General features: G+C 41.3%; 1 protein-coding gene across 1 annotated transcript in view; it reads left to right on the top strand.

The window, feature by feature from the left end:
• LOC126484412 (E3 ubiquitin-protein ligase mib1) overlaps positions 1 to 18184 on the top strand; it is a 631979-nt gene that overhangs the window by 564827 nt on the left and 48968 nt on the right. The window lies entirely within an intron of this gene.

Here is an 18184-nt window from a genome sequence, read left to right as displayed (position 1 = left end):
CCCATCTCTGGCCGCCCTGTATCCATTTATATTACATGAATCGTAAATATTACTATTTTTTTGTTATTTATTGTGATATTCTGGTACGCTTGTGTCACAGCCTCCTGTAAGCCATTCCCCTGGGTGGACTTTAGAATATAGTGTCTGCTCTTTCTGTCCAATCAGAAATTGCGTTTATTGTATACCTTTCTGGTCATATACTGGGGCTATCCGTATGTTCTTCATTCTCTCCTTTGTTTTCTTATTAATACTTCTATTTCATCCTGTGACAGACATTCTCCCCTTTTATTTGTGACGTCTTCCAAGGTACTCGATATTGGTAGACTCCCCGATTTCGAGAACTCCTACTGTACGCATCTTGCGTCCTCGCTGTGAAATTTTCTCCCTCCGCTTCCAGCGAACAATACGGCGTTGTTTCCAAGGCATTGTACTCACGTCCAGTCAGGCAGTAATAGCCGCCCGAGACAGACCAGCAACAGGGAAGTAACCGCTTTAGTGACATTTACGAGTTCCTAACCAGGAGCGAATTTTATATTATCATCTTTGTGCTTTAATAGTTTAGTTTCTTGAGTTTCTGAGTGTAAATTTAATATCTAAGAACCACAGTTCTCGTGTTTTCGTTTGCGTCGGAAAGTAAACTGATTTTGTGACATACTACAAGCTCCTAATCACAGGCGAAATATTTAGTTTCACCTGAGTGCGTCGGTAGTTAGGTTTTTGAATATCTGCGTATTACTAGACACGGTTCGTGCGTTTTCGTCAGGGTCTACAGTTGCGCAGCAGGTGCCGATAGTTAGTTTATATGCTTAGTTTAGTTTTCCACAGTCTTTGGTATGGATAGGGACTGCTATTGTTGAGTGCAGATGTGAGCCGAGTTGGTGACACTTCGCTCTCAGCTTCAGGCTTCGGTTACACAGCTTGAGGCAGCATTGGATGGGCACCACTGTTATGGGCCGGCCGTGGGGATCCAACGGACGTTCAGCACGCCAGAGTCCTCCGATCGGTCGTCACCGGTGGCCAACCCAGTTACTGCTCGCACTGAGGCTGACCCCTCAGCTGTGGTCGAGTGGGAGGTCGCCCCGGGGCGAAGCAGGCGGCGGAAGACTTCCTAGGCGGCCGCACGTAAGGCCTCCCCGGTTTGTCTGACGAACAGGTTCCAGGTGCTGTCTGTGGCTGACACTGTCGCTGAGCCAGATGCTGTCGCCTGTCCTGTTTCAGAGCAAACCACTCAGCCTGCAAGATCCGGGCAATCACATAGGGTGGGATTATTGGTAGTTGGGAGCTCCAACTTTAGGCGCGTTATGGGGCCCCTTTGGGACTTGGGTACTGTAAAGAGGTACTAAGGAATGACGAGGTATGGTTGAAGTTCTCTAAGGCTATAGATACAGCAATAAGAAATAGCTCAGTAGGCAGTATAGTTGAAGAGGAATGGACATCTCTAGAAAGGGCCATCATAGAAATTGGGGAGGAAAACATAGGTACAAAGGAGGTAACAGAGAAGAAACCATGGGTAACAGAAGAAATACTTCAAATATCAATGAAAGGTGGAAGTACAAAAATGTTCCGGGAAACGCAGGAATACAGAAATACAAGTCGCTGAGGAACGAAATAAATATGAAGTGCAGGGAAGCTAAGACAAAATGGGTGCAGCAAAAATGTGAAGAAATCTAAAAAGAAATGATTGTCGGAAGAACAGACTCAGTATACAGGAAGGTCAAAACAGCCTTCGGTGACATTAAAAGCAAGGGTGGTAACAGTAAGAGTGCAACGGGAATACCACTGTTAAATGCAGAGGACAGAGCGGATAGGTGGTAAGATTACATTGAAAGCCTCTATGAGGGGGAAGATATGTCCGATGTGATAGAAGGAGAAACAGGAGTCGATTTAGAAGAGATAGGGGATCCTGTATTAGAATCAGTATTTAAAAGAGCTTTGGAGGACTTAAGATCAAATAAGGCAGAAGGGATAGATAATATTCCATCAGAATTTCTAAAATCATTGGGGAAAGTGGCAACAAAACGACCATTCACGTTGGTGTGTAGAATGTACGAGTCTGGCGACATACCATCTAACTTTCGGAGAAGCATCATCAATACAATTCCGAAGACGGCAAGAGCTGACAAGTGTGAGAACTATCGCACAATCAGCTTAACAGCTCATGCATCCAAGTTGCTCTATACAGAAGAATGGAAAAGAAAGTTGAGGATGCGCTAGATGACGATCAGTTTGGCTTTAGGAAAGATAAAGGCACGAGAGAGGCAATTCTGACGTTGTGGTTAATAATGGAAGCAAGGCCAAAGAAAAATCAAGACACATTCATAGGATTTTTCAACCTGGAAAAAGCGTTCGACAATGTAAAATGGTGCAAGATGTTCGAAATTCCGAGAAAAGTAGTGGTAAGCTATAGGAAGAGACGGGTCATATACAATATGTACAACATCCAAGAAGGAATAATAAGAGTGGGCGACCAAGAAGGAAATGCTCGTATTAAAAAGGGTGTAAGACAAGGATGTAACCTTTCGCCCCTACTGTTCAATCTATACATCGAGGAAGCAATGATGGAAATAAAAGAAAGGTTCAGGAGTGGAATTAAAATTCAAGGTAAAGGATATCAATGATACGATTCGCTGATGACATTGCTATCTTGAGTGAAAGTGAAGAAGAATTACAAGATGTGCTGAACGGAATGAACAGTCTAATGAGAACAGAGTATGGATTGAGAGTAAATCGAAGGAAGACGAAGGTAATGAGAAGTAGTAGAAATGGGAACAGCGAGAAGCTTAACATCAGGACTGATGTTCACGTAGTAGATGAAGTTAAGGAATTCTGCTACCTTGGCAGTAAAATAACCAATGACGGACGGAGCAGACTAGCAATGGCAAAAGGGCATTCCTGGCCAAGAGAAGTCTACTAATATAAAATATCAGCCTTTGCTGAGTATTGCGCAGAATCGGCACGAAAAGGAACATGTGGAAAACACTGATAAGGAGAAGGGACACAATGATAGGACATCTGTTAAAACATGGGGCAATGACTTTCATGGTACTATAGGGAGCTGTAGAGGGCAAAAACCGTAGAGGAATACATCCAACAAATAGTTGAGGACGTACGATGCAAGTGCTACTTTGAGATGAAGAGGTTAGCACAGGAGAGGAAATCAAACCAGTCAGAAGACTGATGAAGAAAAAAAAAAGTACATCGGTATCATATTGCAGTTAGTATACGACATAATAGATGCATTTACCTGATATATCGTACTTTTATAATTCTATTTTGTACATTCCTACGCTGTGTATTGGGCGTAGGTGATCACTATTTTCATGCATTTTGTCCAATAAACTAAATTAATCATCGTTTTATTAAGTGTTTCTAGTGTCATGCTGATATCTCACACCTTAGCTTTTCAGTATGATGAGTACTATATTTTTTTAAGTGAACACATTTTACCTGCTCAGCAGTGAAAATAATTTTTCATGTATCACGCGTATTCATGTCTCTCACTCTTAACATTGAACTACTAGCTTAATTCTGATATGTTTGAAACTGACCATTTGGTGAATTCCACAAACTATCAAGTAATTCCCTTCCTTGCTTGAAGCCAGAAATGCATCTTCATGTGTTAGGTCGGATCTTCAATCATGACCGTGTAGTGTAGCGTGTGTGAATTGTAGGTTTGCAATTGCTGAAGTGACATATTTCGTCTTTTAGTGATTTGGTACGGAGTGTGATGATGGTCCTTAACATAGAGTAGAAAGGCGTAGTTAATAAAAATAAATGAACAACTGATGCTATGTGTAACATTTGTTGGAAAATTTTTAAAAGTAATGGGAACTGAGGCTTCAGAGATAGGGTCACCCGTTACAAGCACCGGTCTCACTCATGAAAATGGGAGCGCGTTTGTCCCGTGTTGCCAAACCTTGCCCCAGCTGAAGTATTTCTCTACTTTTTAACACATGCAGCTGTCAATCACATTTATAGATGTGTGAAAAATCGTAAGAATTGAAGCCTGACTGAATGCTTTAGTAAGAAAAGTACCTGAGTCTTGTTATGATTTCTGTCCCATTTGGAACGCTATTTCCAAAAGCTGACAAAACGATCACCAAGAAACAAATTAAGACTATGTGGCATGCTCTATCCGATCTCCATTTTGTGAATGGACGTAATCTAAAACACCCTTTTACAACGGTTAGACCGTAAGAAATTCATAGTTTTTAAAGTTACTGTTGTATTCTTTTTGGTAGCTCTTACTTTTTTATTAGGACGAAGGTCATTCGGAACGTAAAGAACGTTTACTTCTACTGAATTTTTAATAGATATAATTAAATGAAAGCGTATTTTACTTGCAGTTTGATACCCAAACTACTTTTCTGCATAGTCGTCGTTTAACCAGCTTTTCTATGCCTTCTGCATAATCAGTTGCCGCCAACTTGTTGAACCACTGATTAACGGTTTCTTTAAGTTCATCATCACTTCCATAGCGCTGTCCAATCAAAGCATCTTTCAGTGGGGGGAATAAGTGATAATCACTTGGAGCTAAGCCCGGACTGTATGGCGGATGTTGAAAGATTTCCCGCTGAAACTGCTGTAGCAAGTCCTGTCTCACTTCCGCTGGATGCGAACGTGCATTATCGTGAAGGAGGATGACTCCACTGGTTAGGATTCCGCACCTCTTGTCTTAAATGGCGCGGCGAAGTCGCTGAAGCGTCTGACAGTAGATCACCTCCAGGCAAGAAGTCGATGAGAGGACACCCTTCCCATCACAAAACACCGTAGTCATAATCTGTCTGGTGCTCAAAATGTGGTTTGCTTTTTTCGGTTACATTGGAAATTATTAATGATGCCATTCCATTTATTGGCACTTTGTTTCTGGTGTGAAATGTGATATCCAAGTCTCATCACCAGTGACAGTGTGATTCAAAAATTCAACAACATCCGTTTCAATGTGACTTAGAAATGTCATTGCAGGTGCCATTCGTTTTGGTTCGTGTTCGCCCGACAAAACTGGAGGAACCAACTTTTTTATAGCACAGATCTGCACTAACAATCTCGTGCAACACAGTCCTCGAAATGACTGGAACGAATGAATGCAGTCCACTAATATGAAACGCCTATCTTCTTGGTTTTTTGTTTCAGCCCTTGCTTTGTGTCCGTCAGTCAGCATTGATGGCCGGCCCGAGCGATCTTCGTCGTGAACATTCTTCCGTCCACCATTAAACATGATGTATCTCCTCCGGATTGACGCTTCATTCAAAACGTTACCGTAAACATCATTTATCTGTCTATAAATTTCGATGGGTCGAACTTTTTGTGCGTTTAAAAAGCGGATAACACTGCGCACCTCACACTTGGCGGGATTCTCGATTTTGTGCATGTTTGCAAGTCGCACCGTGAAATTGTAAGCAACCGTATTGGATCGTGGGCGGATGAGTGCCAAGGTTTGTGGCTGGTCTGCGGTGGTGGTGGGGGGGGGGGGGGGACGCGCTAATGTGTCAAAACAAGACATTCTTTACCTTCCGAATGACCCTCGTATATAAATTCACACCGCTTTTGAGTGGCAGTCCTCTGAGCCATGCCTAACTAAGATAATAAACAGAATTTTAAACATATTAATGTTTCCGATTTCCAAATACTATTTTAAGTTTAGAGGAACTGCTTGCTATTTGCTATTTTATTGATATAGTTTTAGTGTTTATCAGCCCTAGAAATTTAATCTAAAAGCAGCGAAACTGTTAGAATGTTCCATAATAATTTTAAAAAGTGTAGCCGGCCGTCGTGGCTTGCGGTTGTAGGCGCTGCAGTCCGGAACCGCGTGACCGCTACGGTCGCAGGTTCGAATCCTGCCTCGGGCATGGATGTGTGTGATGTCCTAAGGTTAGTTAGGTTTAAGTAGTTCTAAGTTCTAGGGGACTGATGATCTCAGATGTTAAGTCCCATAGTGTTCAGAGCCATTTGAACCATTTTTTTAAAAAAGTGTGTTTTATGATAATTAAAGAAAATCTGTTGACTTCAATTGTATATAAGTTAACGACGACAGATCTCTCATGAAAGAAATATAAATTACAAGTTATCTATTTCAAATCTTTTTTCATGTCTAAAGAACGTAAAGTTTACATCCAATATATCGCCTGCATTGATTTCACTGACGCAGTTTATCCAAAAGTCGATAGAAATATTTCGGTATTTGAGAACATTTTGGCATCTCTATGTCTTATATTTGCCGTAGTTATTGGAAAGAATTTGTTCGCGTTCCAGCTTCGAAAATTTGTTGCATGTTTGCAAAAGAGACGAACGCCAAAAGGGATAAATCACACTTTTTTCTAAATGCACTTGCAGTTAAAGTCTTTCGTGCTTCTTGGGTTTTATTTATTGAACAGCGAACACAAAAATCAAATGGCTCTGAGCACTATGGGACTTAACATCTGAGGTCATCAGTCCCTTAGAACTTAGAACTACTTAAACCTAACCAACCTAAGGACATCACACACATCCATGCCCGAAGCAGGATTCGAACCTGCGACCGTAGCGGTCGCGCGGTTCCAGACTGAAGCGCCTAGAACCGCTCGGCCACTAAGGCCGGCACAGTGAACACATTTTGAGTATTCTATGGGCTGTACCTACTTAGATTTTGCGCGAACGTGTAATTCATTGAATTTTCTGACCAGAAAAATGCTGAAGAGCAGAATTAGTTTCCTTTAAATTAGTACACGGAAGGAGGTAATAAGTTCTTCCATGTTGCCCAGTTGTTTCGACAAGTTTACGTGTAGTAACTCAGTTCTTGTTATAACATGAAACCCCTCTGACATCAACCCATCCATGATAGGAAATCAAACTATCCCGACCGACGGGTAGAATCGTAACGTTGACGTACAGGAAGGTCGTAACGTGACATGTTCGTCTCGTCTTGGTGAGTGACAATTTTGTAAGCGATGTATTTTTAATTTCTCTGAATTACTGTAGCTAGTTTTCAATGGTATTCGTATCGTTAGGTGAAGCCTGTGTCAATCCAGACCGCTGTGGACCATGAATAACCAGAGTTACGCTAGATAGTTGACCCATAGTCCTCTGCATCAGAGAAAAGAAAGGGAGACTAGCGTCTGTCGCCTCAATGTCTGCAGTGGAATTCAGTTACTGCAATTGTATCCTATGAACGGTTACATCCGTGAAGAAGACGGAAGTACTTGATAATTGACGAAGAGATCTATACCGCTTTTTTTGCTCAGATTAAATTGTTGATGCGAATAAGGTTTTATGACACTGTTCAGAAAACTCAGTCTGACATTTCTGCCTAGGGCAGGGAATCTTTGTAAGTCTGCGATACGCTTGATATGCTAGAGACAGATGATCCATAAGATGTAACTGCCCGTATCAAACATTGAAAATATGAGAAAAAGTGTTTCGAGAAATTCAGAGTGTGCGAATGATAGACTGCGAGAGTCCTGATTGCGCTGGCTCTTGCGCGAGCCTAGGGCTGCCCGCAGCGCAGGTGCATGAGAAAGTGCTGGAGATAAGAGCACTAACCGGTGAGTGTCCCGTTCCCTTCCAGGCCGAGGCAGCTTATCTGTTCAGGAACAGTGGGCGGCGCGGCGCTGCAACGGCGTGAAATAGTGACCCGCTGAGGAGCACGGTCGCTGTGGGACGCATAAACGTCCCCACCTGGGGACCGTCGCGCTGCAGGCGCCGCTGTCGGCAATCGCTGGCCCCGTGAGGGCGACTCCACTGCTTAAACAGCTCTCCTCGAGCCATCTTACCGGCCCTGAGTGCGCTGTTTACACTCGCTGGAATGGCTGCTCCTCGGGGCAACAATGTCATGTACGTTCAGGTTGCTCTTGTACCTCTCTCTCTTTCAAAAATGAAATACCGCTAAGAGAGATGTCACATTATGTCGAAAATTTTCCCACTGCTGTGCGCTCCAAGTGGCTTTCAGCGCCCAGCGGGGATTTGCGCTACCACAGCGGTGGTCCCGGAATAGAGTCTTATCGTATTCTAACTGCTTGTGTATCGTATTTTCCATTGTGAATAGAATCTCAAGGACGTGGAATATCTAAAAAAAAAAAAAAATTGTACAGCTTGGTCAAAAATAGTCTGAAAAGCTTTTAAGGGTGTTTCACAGTAGGTTGTGCTGAAAAATAATTACTGAGGAAAACATTCGGTACGTTGCACGGTTTACGAGCTAATTAGACCTGAAGTTAGCCAATCAGCCCGTCAGGTTTGCTGATTCAAGCGGCGCCCCAGACTTCAATTAGCATCAGTTGTTTTCATGACGTAGATGATAGCGCACGAGACTGCTCTGCCTTCGGTTCGGGCCAATTTTTGTATTGCTCTCTTGTTCGGTTCTAGGGAACCAAAAGAAGAAAAAGTTCGATGACACCGTCTCTGTTGGGCCGTAGGAATTTGCTCGCGCAACGACCTGATCGCCTAACTTCGATGCTAATTAACACGGGATCGGCGCAACATATCGAATTTTTCCCTAACAGTTATTTCAAACCGCAACCTATCCTACCACACCCTAACAAACTTTTATGACTGTTTCTGACCATCCTGTATACTCACTTAATGCGTATTTACAAAAGAACTGATATGATTATATCCCTTCCACAGATTCTAATCGCCGGCCGCTGTGGCCGAACGGTTCTAGGCGTTTCAATCGGGAACCGCGCTGCTGCTACGGTCGCAGGTTCGAATCCTGCGCGGGCATGGATGTGTGTGGTTTCCTTAGGTTAGTTAGGTTAGTTAGGTTTAAGCAGTTCTAAGTATAGGGGACTGATGACCTCAGATGTTAAGTTCCATAGGGGTTAGATCCGTTTGAATTTTTGAACAGACTCTAATTGAGGCAGTCTTCAGGGATAAAGTTGTTATATATGTAAAATATTTCCACGTTCATGTTATTGGAAAGGTTTATCATAAACATTTCAGTGTATAAATAACAAAGTTCTTATGATAATTCCAAGGAAGTTACAGCCAAGCACTGTTAAAAGCAAAATCAGTCATCAATCTGCAAGGCCGCACTACTTTGCGAAATCCCCTTGCTCTATTAAACCGATATAAAAGTTTCTCAGTTCAGCTGCTACTTCATAGGAAATAGGTTATGTACAGTGTAACTGATCATGCTTTCCCAGCCGAGAATGCACTACTTAAACTAAACTTTTCGTGGATAATCGTAATGAATCAGCGGGTAGGATTTCTTCCAACGTGTTTCTGTGAATCTCTCGTGGATGTCACTTGTAGCACACTAGATTCTTAAGAAAATGCAAGCAGGTTACCTGTGATTATTTGTGGGCATGCGAATAGCTGATTTACTTGAAATAAATCCCCAGATGCCACTCCGATTCGTTTATTAGGAAACACCGTAAAATATTAACAACTTAATAGTCTGAAATGATTCAACTCAAAAAATTAATGTATTTCGGAAGCATGGTAAAGTCGTCCATCATATAAGAACAGGCTCTGAGTGCATCTTATGGCCGACCGACAAGATTGGCGCGCGGCCGAAATTACTTGTTCATATCGTGAAACTTCTTAGCTCTTCGTACATCTTAAGTAATTCAACCATATTAATTTGTATACTGAAGTAACTGGTTTACTACATAACGATATTATCGTATTAAAGCCCTGACGACCCGTAGGCTGCTCCTAATATTGGCTGGGTCAAAAGTGGATTTTAATAACGTATATTTAATACCGAGTCGCACACCAGAATACTTGCGGTCTCTTTAGGCATTGACTGTCTAGTAAGATTCGCTCTCAAGGATCGCGTATTACTCCCCATATTAATTAACTACCGTGCCGTATGGTCCATTCATCTCTACCTTCGCGGGAACTAGCTTCCTACTTGCAGTGCTGTTTAAGGAAACGAATTACTTCTGCTATCTGCCGAGTTCTAGTAAACGTCAAATTTGGACTATAAAATATATTCCAAAACAGGAGGGAGCATCACAACTTCTAATACTGTAACACAGTTGTGATATGTTTTCGACATTTTCCTTGAACATCATGTAATTTTGTACTATCGTAACTTCGAAACTTCACTTGTGAGCGAAATTAGATGTGCATTTTGTAGAACGATTTTTAACAATCACTGTAAATTTATGAAAATTACTATTATACTCTGTTACTGTCAGTAGTAGGGAAATGTTAAGTAAAGTTAAGTGTTTTTATACTTTTCACAGAGTAAAGGGTGACGGTAGCAACACTTGCTTTGTTACGCTAGAGTGGCCGCATTAGGTACTCTGGTACCCGCCGGGACGTATAGATGTGCGTATCTTGTGCAAGAAGAGAAGTTGGTCCATCTGAAGCTAAGTCGTATTTTACGAGACACAGGGGGCAGGTGATATAAGCTCCGAATAAAACAAAGAAACTGCCCCAAAATCGGTTACAGTTAAACCAGAGAATGCATGTATTGACTGGAGCTAATAGAGCATTGTCGCAAGCATCGACACCATCGTCTCACCAGCATCGACATCCTCTCTGAGTGTACACATCAGATTAGCTTAGCAGCATGTTAAGACATACCTCGTGAATTTAATTAAGAAAACTACGTAAATTCCTACCTCCACCAATCTTGTCATTAACCTTAATAATTGTTACCTGAATTAGATCCTGCCCTTTCCTATTTTAATAGAACCGAGTATTGTTAATCTGTCAAAGAAACAATGTGTTTCAAAATAAATGCCTGTTTTGTTTTGTTGAAAATGATCTAAATTGTTCAGAAGTAAGGCCAATCATTCAGTTACTTTTTTCAATATGACAATCAGTCATTGAGAACCAATGTAATTTGAATAATAGCGATATTATCCTATCAGTAAAATGAGTTGTATACATTAAGACTGGCAAACCAAAACTACTTTTTTTTTCCTCCATATCATGACTATTCGTGAAAGTGTTCTCTGTTACTTGTTTGGTGATTTGTATTTAGGTGTTGGAACTGCGTTGAATGTTGATTACTTTTATTTCACACAATGACTTTCAAATTATTTAAAATAAATAAATTCTGTAATTTTTGTTTCCAAAGTTAACTAATGTGTACCTGTAAGCCCGCCCGGCTAGCCACGCGGTCTAACGCGCTGCTTCCTGAGCGGGAAGGCGTGCCGGTCCCCGGCACGAATCCGCCCGGCGGATTAGTGTCGAGGTCCGGTTTGCTGGCCAGCCTGTGGATGGTTTTTAAGGCGATTTTCCACCTACCTCGGCGAATGCAGACTGGTTCCCTTTATTCTGCCTCAGTTACACTATGTGGGCGATTGCTGCGCAAACACTGTCTCCATGTACGCGTACACCATAATTACACTACCACACAAACATTTGGGGTACACCCGTGTCGGGAATGGGTCGTTCCCGAGTCCCGGGGGATGGGGGGGGGGGGGGGGGTGGGGGGGTTCCACTGGTGGGAGCCGAACCGCACAATACACCTGGGTTCGGTGTGGGGCGGCGGTGGGGTGGGTGGCCTGTTGTGGAGTTGTGAACGACTGAGGGCTGAGGCTACGGCGGGACGAAGCCTCTGCGTCGTTTCTAGGTCCCCAGTTTAATACACAGTACACACCCAATGTGTACCTCTATAGACAAACGTTACTGGGACGTAACGCAGTTCTGACTATATTAGAGAAAACTTACCATTTAACTATTTCTTTAACTATAAGTAGTATTTGCATCTCTTTTCCAAATGATTGGATTTAATTTTCTTCAGTAATTTAAAAATCATAGCTAACATATGTCTTTGTTAATGTTTTCTGTTGATTTCGACGCTTGAGGGAATTGCTGTAGCGTATATGCAACGTAGCGCCCCTTTCATATTTGCCCCGACATGTAGGCAGGGGATTACTGTATCATCCGTATCTTTCCAACGCGCATGCTGTAGATGCCGAAACGTGAACTATGGCGACGTAATTACCAAATGCGCCGCCGGCCGGAGTGGCCGTGCGGTTCTGGGCGCTACAGTCTGGAGCCGAGCGACCGCTACGGTCGCAGGTTCGAATCCTGCCTCAGGCATGGATGTGTGTGATGTCCTTAGGTTAGTTAGGTTTAATTAGTTCTAAGTTCTAGGCGACTGATGACCTCAGCAGTTAAGTCGCATAGTGCTCAGAGCCATTTTGAACCAAATGCGCCCAATCAAGACCAACGTGTTGTTATTTTCTTGGTTGCTGAAGGTGAAACGCCCGGAAGACATCCATCGGAGAATGAAGAATATGTATGGGGCAGCATATTTGTCGAAAGCCACTGTCGTGGAATGGTGCGCCAAGTTCCGTGCTGCTTCATGATAACACACGTCCCCATACCGCAAATCCCGTGACGCGAAAGTAACACCTACTGAAATGGGAGACACTCAAGCACCTTCACTTTCCCAATAATCTTCATCTCTCTCTGTCTATGCGATTGTCACCTGTATCGGTCTCTTAGAAAAGATCTTGGAGAATACACTAATCCTCTCGGATGGGGATGTGCCACAGGCAGTTACGGACTACTTCTCTCAGCAGGACAGGTTGAAAGGTTCCCTCCACTACTTCAGTTTAACACTAAGCGCAACGGATTTATTTGCGGGACCTTTGCATAAATGCCCTAACTTGAAAGCTATGTCAATTATGCTTGGCCCAATGATTGACATTCAAACATATAGCAAAATCGTTAAATAAAATTTCCTTTTTCAACAGATAAGAAAATAAAATAATGAAAGGTTTGTTTACTCTTGTAGAAAGCATGTTCCGACTCAAATTTGAATTTTATATACAAGTGGTTTATTCATTAAACATTTCAGATAATTATAAGAACAAAAAAATCACTTCTTTAAACAAATCTTAACGCATCTGATCTTTACACAGCATGAAATTTGCACCAGATACCACAATGTTAATTAAACGCATCTGACTTTCTTATTAACAGAGTAAGATTTAACGCATCTGACTTTTTATCGTTATTTATCGTTAACGCATCTGACTTTTTTACTAAAAGTATGGTCTCCTACAGAATGGTACCTCTTATTACCAAAAATGCCCACTTTTGGATCGGAAGAAAAGGATATTCCATAACTGTATCCATTAATCAACATGCACCAACAATTACTGCACCAACATATGCACAGAAGAAACGTAAGGGACGAGCCGTTAGCAGTTCCGATATTCACCATTCAGTAACTATCTCTGCTCAAAATTATCCCACCCAAAACCAAAATTATCACATATAAATTCCGCGCCAGTTTGATCATTCATTTTAATAGCCACTATTGCACTGCTGCCTACTCCCGATACAAATTCATCCATTGAAATATGAAAACAGTTCGAGAATTACACATACAAAAGCTGAACTACTTACTTTGTTTTAGCCAAAGTTCATGGCTACGTTATCAGTTAACTAATTTCTTTCCCCACTCTGCAATATTAATTATTCAGAAAATTTCCCCACGTGACTCTACATTCCAATAAACATGAATAAGCAAGCATTATCTTCACTTGGTTTGCTAAAACTCTTTCACGCTTTCACACGAGATACCACGTGTCCTTAACAAAGGATCCACGTTACTAAATCTTTCAAGATTGCAGATATGTAAGAAAATTGAAAAATTATAACAGTACTTATTTCCACACGCATATTTCATCTAATAGCGCACTTCCTACTTACATGTTATAGGTCCCTAACACTCGTGCCTCCACTAGCTATAAGATTCGTAATCAGCCCCACGTGGTGAGTGGCAGGTGTAAAACTAAGTAAATTGCCACACGCATTTAAATATTTCATTTTTCCTAATGAACTTGCTTGTTCAACAAATTAAGATTAAATTATTCACCGCTGAATTGTTATAAAACCCCAAAAGCAACATTTCTACATCACCTACTATTGCACATTACCTACCTAAATAAATTTCGTTCCCTCTAAATATTAATATTACTTTATGTCTAGCTGCAAAAAGAGGGTTGTTCACCTATTGTGAAGCCATTAATCATAAATATAGCACATTTCCCACACTCAAATCGAGCATCGCTCGACCCATCTCAGAAAAGCGTCCTCTCTCGTCTAAGTCTTCAGCAGCAGTTCCACGACTCGGACCCACGCTATTGTTCTGCTCGTCTGACCGCTCATGGTGGGGACGGCTCCCAACCAATCATCAGCTCAGAATTTCCCCGGTTTAAAGTTGCCGGTCAAACCTCCCTTCTACACATTGGGAAAGATCCCGCGCTTTGCCTCCCAAAGACTGAAACGTAAGTTTTGCAGACTATCCAACCTTCCTACACCTCCCTACAGCCAAAGGCTGAAGTTCCGAGCTTCCATAATCGCTGCCTATCGACTAGTTGTTCCTTATCGTACGCCAACAATCGGTAAATGTCGTTCAAGCTTTATTCTCTCCCCAAACATTCTTCCTGCAATTATTTTCATACATTCATTTCTTTCCCCATCCTGCTGTGGACTCAATAGGATAAGGAAATATAGGAGACAGTGGGCATTCTTAACTTATTCAATGAATAAAAACAGTTCGATTCCTCTGGTCATTCTGTTATAACTTGGTGTTGGTTTGCAGACACCGACAGTAAGTCTGTGCCAAGTAAATTAAATGGTATTATTGCGATCAAAAAATGATATTATTAAGATCAAACTCGTGTTCTCATAAGAACGCGACGATTAATTGCATTAAATATTGTTACATTATTAGAAATATAAATGAGAGTTGCCATTGCCGAAGGCAATGGCCACCTCTCAAGACTGCTTTACCAAACGGGTATTTTCAACCTGGTGCGTCGGTGGGATGCTCACGGCCATTTTGCCTGATTGGTACACCGATTCTGGACTTTACGGCCTTCGAACGGACACTTTTTGATCGCTCCTTATAATTACTTTTCTAGTAACTGACTGGTTAATGAACGGAGTTTGTCCAGTTGGACTGGTAACCTAATTTAGAAAAAACTTCGTTGATATACTGTGGGCTGCTCAAAATTTCATAGTACTTCTCGTTATCTTCGCTGTCCGAGATTCGGACTACTTTATAGCGATCATTCAAAATTTTTATAAGGAGGAGGGGTGTAACAATTTGTACAAGTAATTTCTTGTACACTTTCTCCGCTAATCATTTATTATTTCCGAACTGATTGCTTGAAGTTTTTGATTTGATCAAGTTCACATGATCATAGCTATTTGTATACCCGATTGGAGTGGGAGGCAGGTTATTTCATGTGAAGCTGTGCCGTTGATCGGCAAGGTAGAAGTTGTCCATCAGTAAATACTTTAGGCTATTCTTAAATCTAATTTATCAGTAGCTAAACTTTTATGGCTGCTAATAAGCTGTTGCCTCTCAAGCGATCTGGAGTGTGACTGTTTGCAGATGCTCATTCTGTCTACTGACCCACATCATCCAGCTCGCATATTTGGACGTAGTTACTGATATTCACGAAGTGCTAAACGATGCCTTTGTTCCTAAACACCTCTGGAGTCCCCGCTTGCAATTTACGTTTCTACAGTCGTTGCTTTCTTTTTTTGTAAAACAATCACCTAAGTTTTAGAAATCATATCGTATTAGCAAGAATATAAACGATTTAAGAATCCATACTAATGTTATAAATGCGAAAGTGTTTGTCTGTTACGTTTACACGACTAAAACGCTGATCCGATTTCGATGAAATGTGTTATGGAGTAAACTTGGATCCTGAGTAAGTAAAATAAATAAGTAAAATAAAAGAACTGTCGACCTCTAAGAAGATAAAGTAAGAGATTGGAATATCTTTCCGTACATCTGTGAACAAAAATCTTGTTAAAATGCCATTACTTTTTTTACATAATGTGCATGTTGCATAATGCGTAATTACTTCGACAGGACGACACTTATCCGAATAGGCAGACACATGAGGGCAGCTGACGTTATTGCAAGTGCAATAGCTTACTTACTCACCATAACAAAACTACTGATATGTGAGTGCAGCCACGGGTAAAAGCTAATATAGAATATATCGAATATACTGTACAGGTTTATAAAAATGTAGCCGCGCGGGATTAGCCGAGCGGTCAGGGGCACTGCAGTCCTGGACTGAGGTTGGTCCCGGCGGAGGTTCGAGTCCTCCGTCGGGCATGGGTGTGTGTGTTTGTCCTTGGGATAATTTAGGTTAAGTAGTGTGTAAGCTTATGGACTGATGACCTTAGCAGTTAAGTCCCATAAGATTTCACACACATTTGAACATTCTTTTAGCAAAAATGTAGAATATTCGAAGTCAATAAATTCAAACTTTGTACCACTTATTTAGGTCACATTTGTTTCTAGTAACTGTAAAGATAAATTAAAATTATATTACAGAACATAATAACCTCCAGTTATCTCGTTAATTCTTGGTGACAACGGGGACCAAGCTGAACGTCCATATTTGACTAAAATACGCCCAAATCACGACACTATTGCATTCGTCCAATCTGCTCAAGTAATAGCTCCATATTTATATACAGCTCCTCGATCGCCGAAAAGACTGGAAAGTTGCACCGGTCCTACCAATACACACAAAAGAAAATAGTAGCAATGCGGTGAATTATAGACCAATATCACGGACGCCGATTTGCAGTGGTATTCAGAAACATGTACTGCGTTGAAACATTAAGTATTACCTCGAAGAAAACGATCAGCTGACACACAGCCTGGATTCAGATTATTCACACGAGTCAATGGGAGATTTCCCGTCGGAAAGGTCATAGTTTGCAGTAATTGGCGGGAAGTCATCGACTGAAACGGAAGTGATATCTCGCGTCCTCGAACGAAGTATCACAGGTCCTCTGCATTTCCTAATCTATATAAACGATTTACGGTACCTTTTGAGCAGCTCTCTTAGATTTATTGCAAATGTTGCAATCATTTGTCGTCTAGTAAAGTCATCAGAATATCAAAACCAGTTGCACAATAATTTAGATAAGATATCTGTTTGGTGCGGAAAGTGCCACTTGACACAAAAACAGTAGAAAATTTGAGGTTCTTCATATGACCGTTAAAAGGAATCTGTTTAATTTTGGTGGCACGATAAATCACACGAATTTAAAAGTTGTTGATTCATGTAAACAACTAGAGATTATAGTTACGAACAGCTTGAAATGTTTCGGGGAAGGCAAACCAAAGACTGCATTATATTGGCAGAACACTTGGAAGATCCAACAAATCCACTAAAAATGTGCCTACATTACCCTTGTCCGTGTTCTTCTGGAGTATTGCTGCGCGGAGTCAGATCCTTACCAGATATAACCTACGGAGGAAATCAAAAAAGTGTAAAGAAAAGCAACTCGTTTTGTATTATCGCGAAAAAGTGGAGTGCGTGCGTCACGGATGTGATACGCGGGTTGGAGTGGCAGTCGCTAGAACAAAGCCGATTTTCGTTGCGGCGAGATCCTTTCACGTAATATCAATTACCTTATGCTCCAAATGCGAAAATATTTTTCTGATTCTTACCTAGACTGGGAAAAATGACCATGATAATAAAATGAGGGAAATCGAGACTCGCATGCAAAGATTACACTTTTAGTTTTTGCCCATGCAATTCGAGAGTGGAACTGTAGAGAAATAGTATGAAAGCGGTTCGATGAACTTACTACCAGGCTCTCAAATGTGAATTGCAAGGTAGTTATGTAGATGTAGAAGACTACATTTAAATTTGTATTGTCCAAAGTCAGTTGAAATCCGCCATTTTCAGTCAGAGTTTATCAGGTAGATTACCTAATTCTCTCTGTAATGTGCACTGAAAAATGTAAAAATAAATGAAATCTTAAGACCTGTGCTTTCATGTTGAATTTTTCTATCTTCTTATGGGTTTTTACAATTCCAGGTTACGTACTTGTTTACAAAAGAAATGCCAAAGTTTGCGAAATTATCAGTTCCATTTTCTAGGAATAAGAAACGGTAGATATTGTGGCCACAATGCCGAAGACATATAATTTTTACGAAGGAATTTTTCCGTAAACTCAGCAACGTATGTTGCCAATTGCTCATCGGAAAGGATTTGAAATAGTCGGTCGTATCAGTGTAATACTAGTTGTTCCCTAATGGTATGCTGAAAAGGTGTGTGTGCAGGCGCTCACACGCGAGCGAGAGTCCGTATTTGATGAATAATTAGATGGTATTTGTCTTATACGATTAGAAAGAACAGAGAGCGAAATTATCTTAACGACGGGAGCGACGGTAAAATCGGCACAATCGATGATCCCTGGTTCGTTACTAATAGAGTGACGCATGAAAGTGGAAAGAAAT

The sequence above is a fragment of the Schistocerca serialis genome, chromosome 6 (genome assembly GCF_023864345.2).
Source record: "Schistocerca serialis cubense isolate TAMUIC-IGC-003099 chromosome 6, iqSchSeri2.2, whole genome shotgun sequence".
Taxonomy (NCBI): domain Eukaryota; kingdom Metazoa; phylum Arthropoda; class Insecta; order Orthoptera; family Acrididae; genus Schistocerca; species Schistocerca serialis.
Note: the sequence above shows the minus strand (reverse complement) of the source record. Positions and strands in the feature narration are given on the sequence as shown.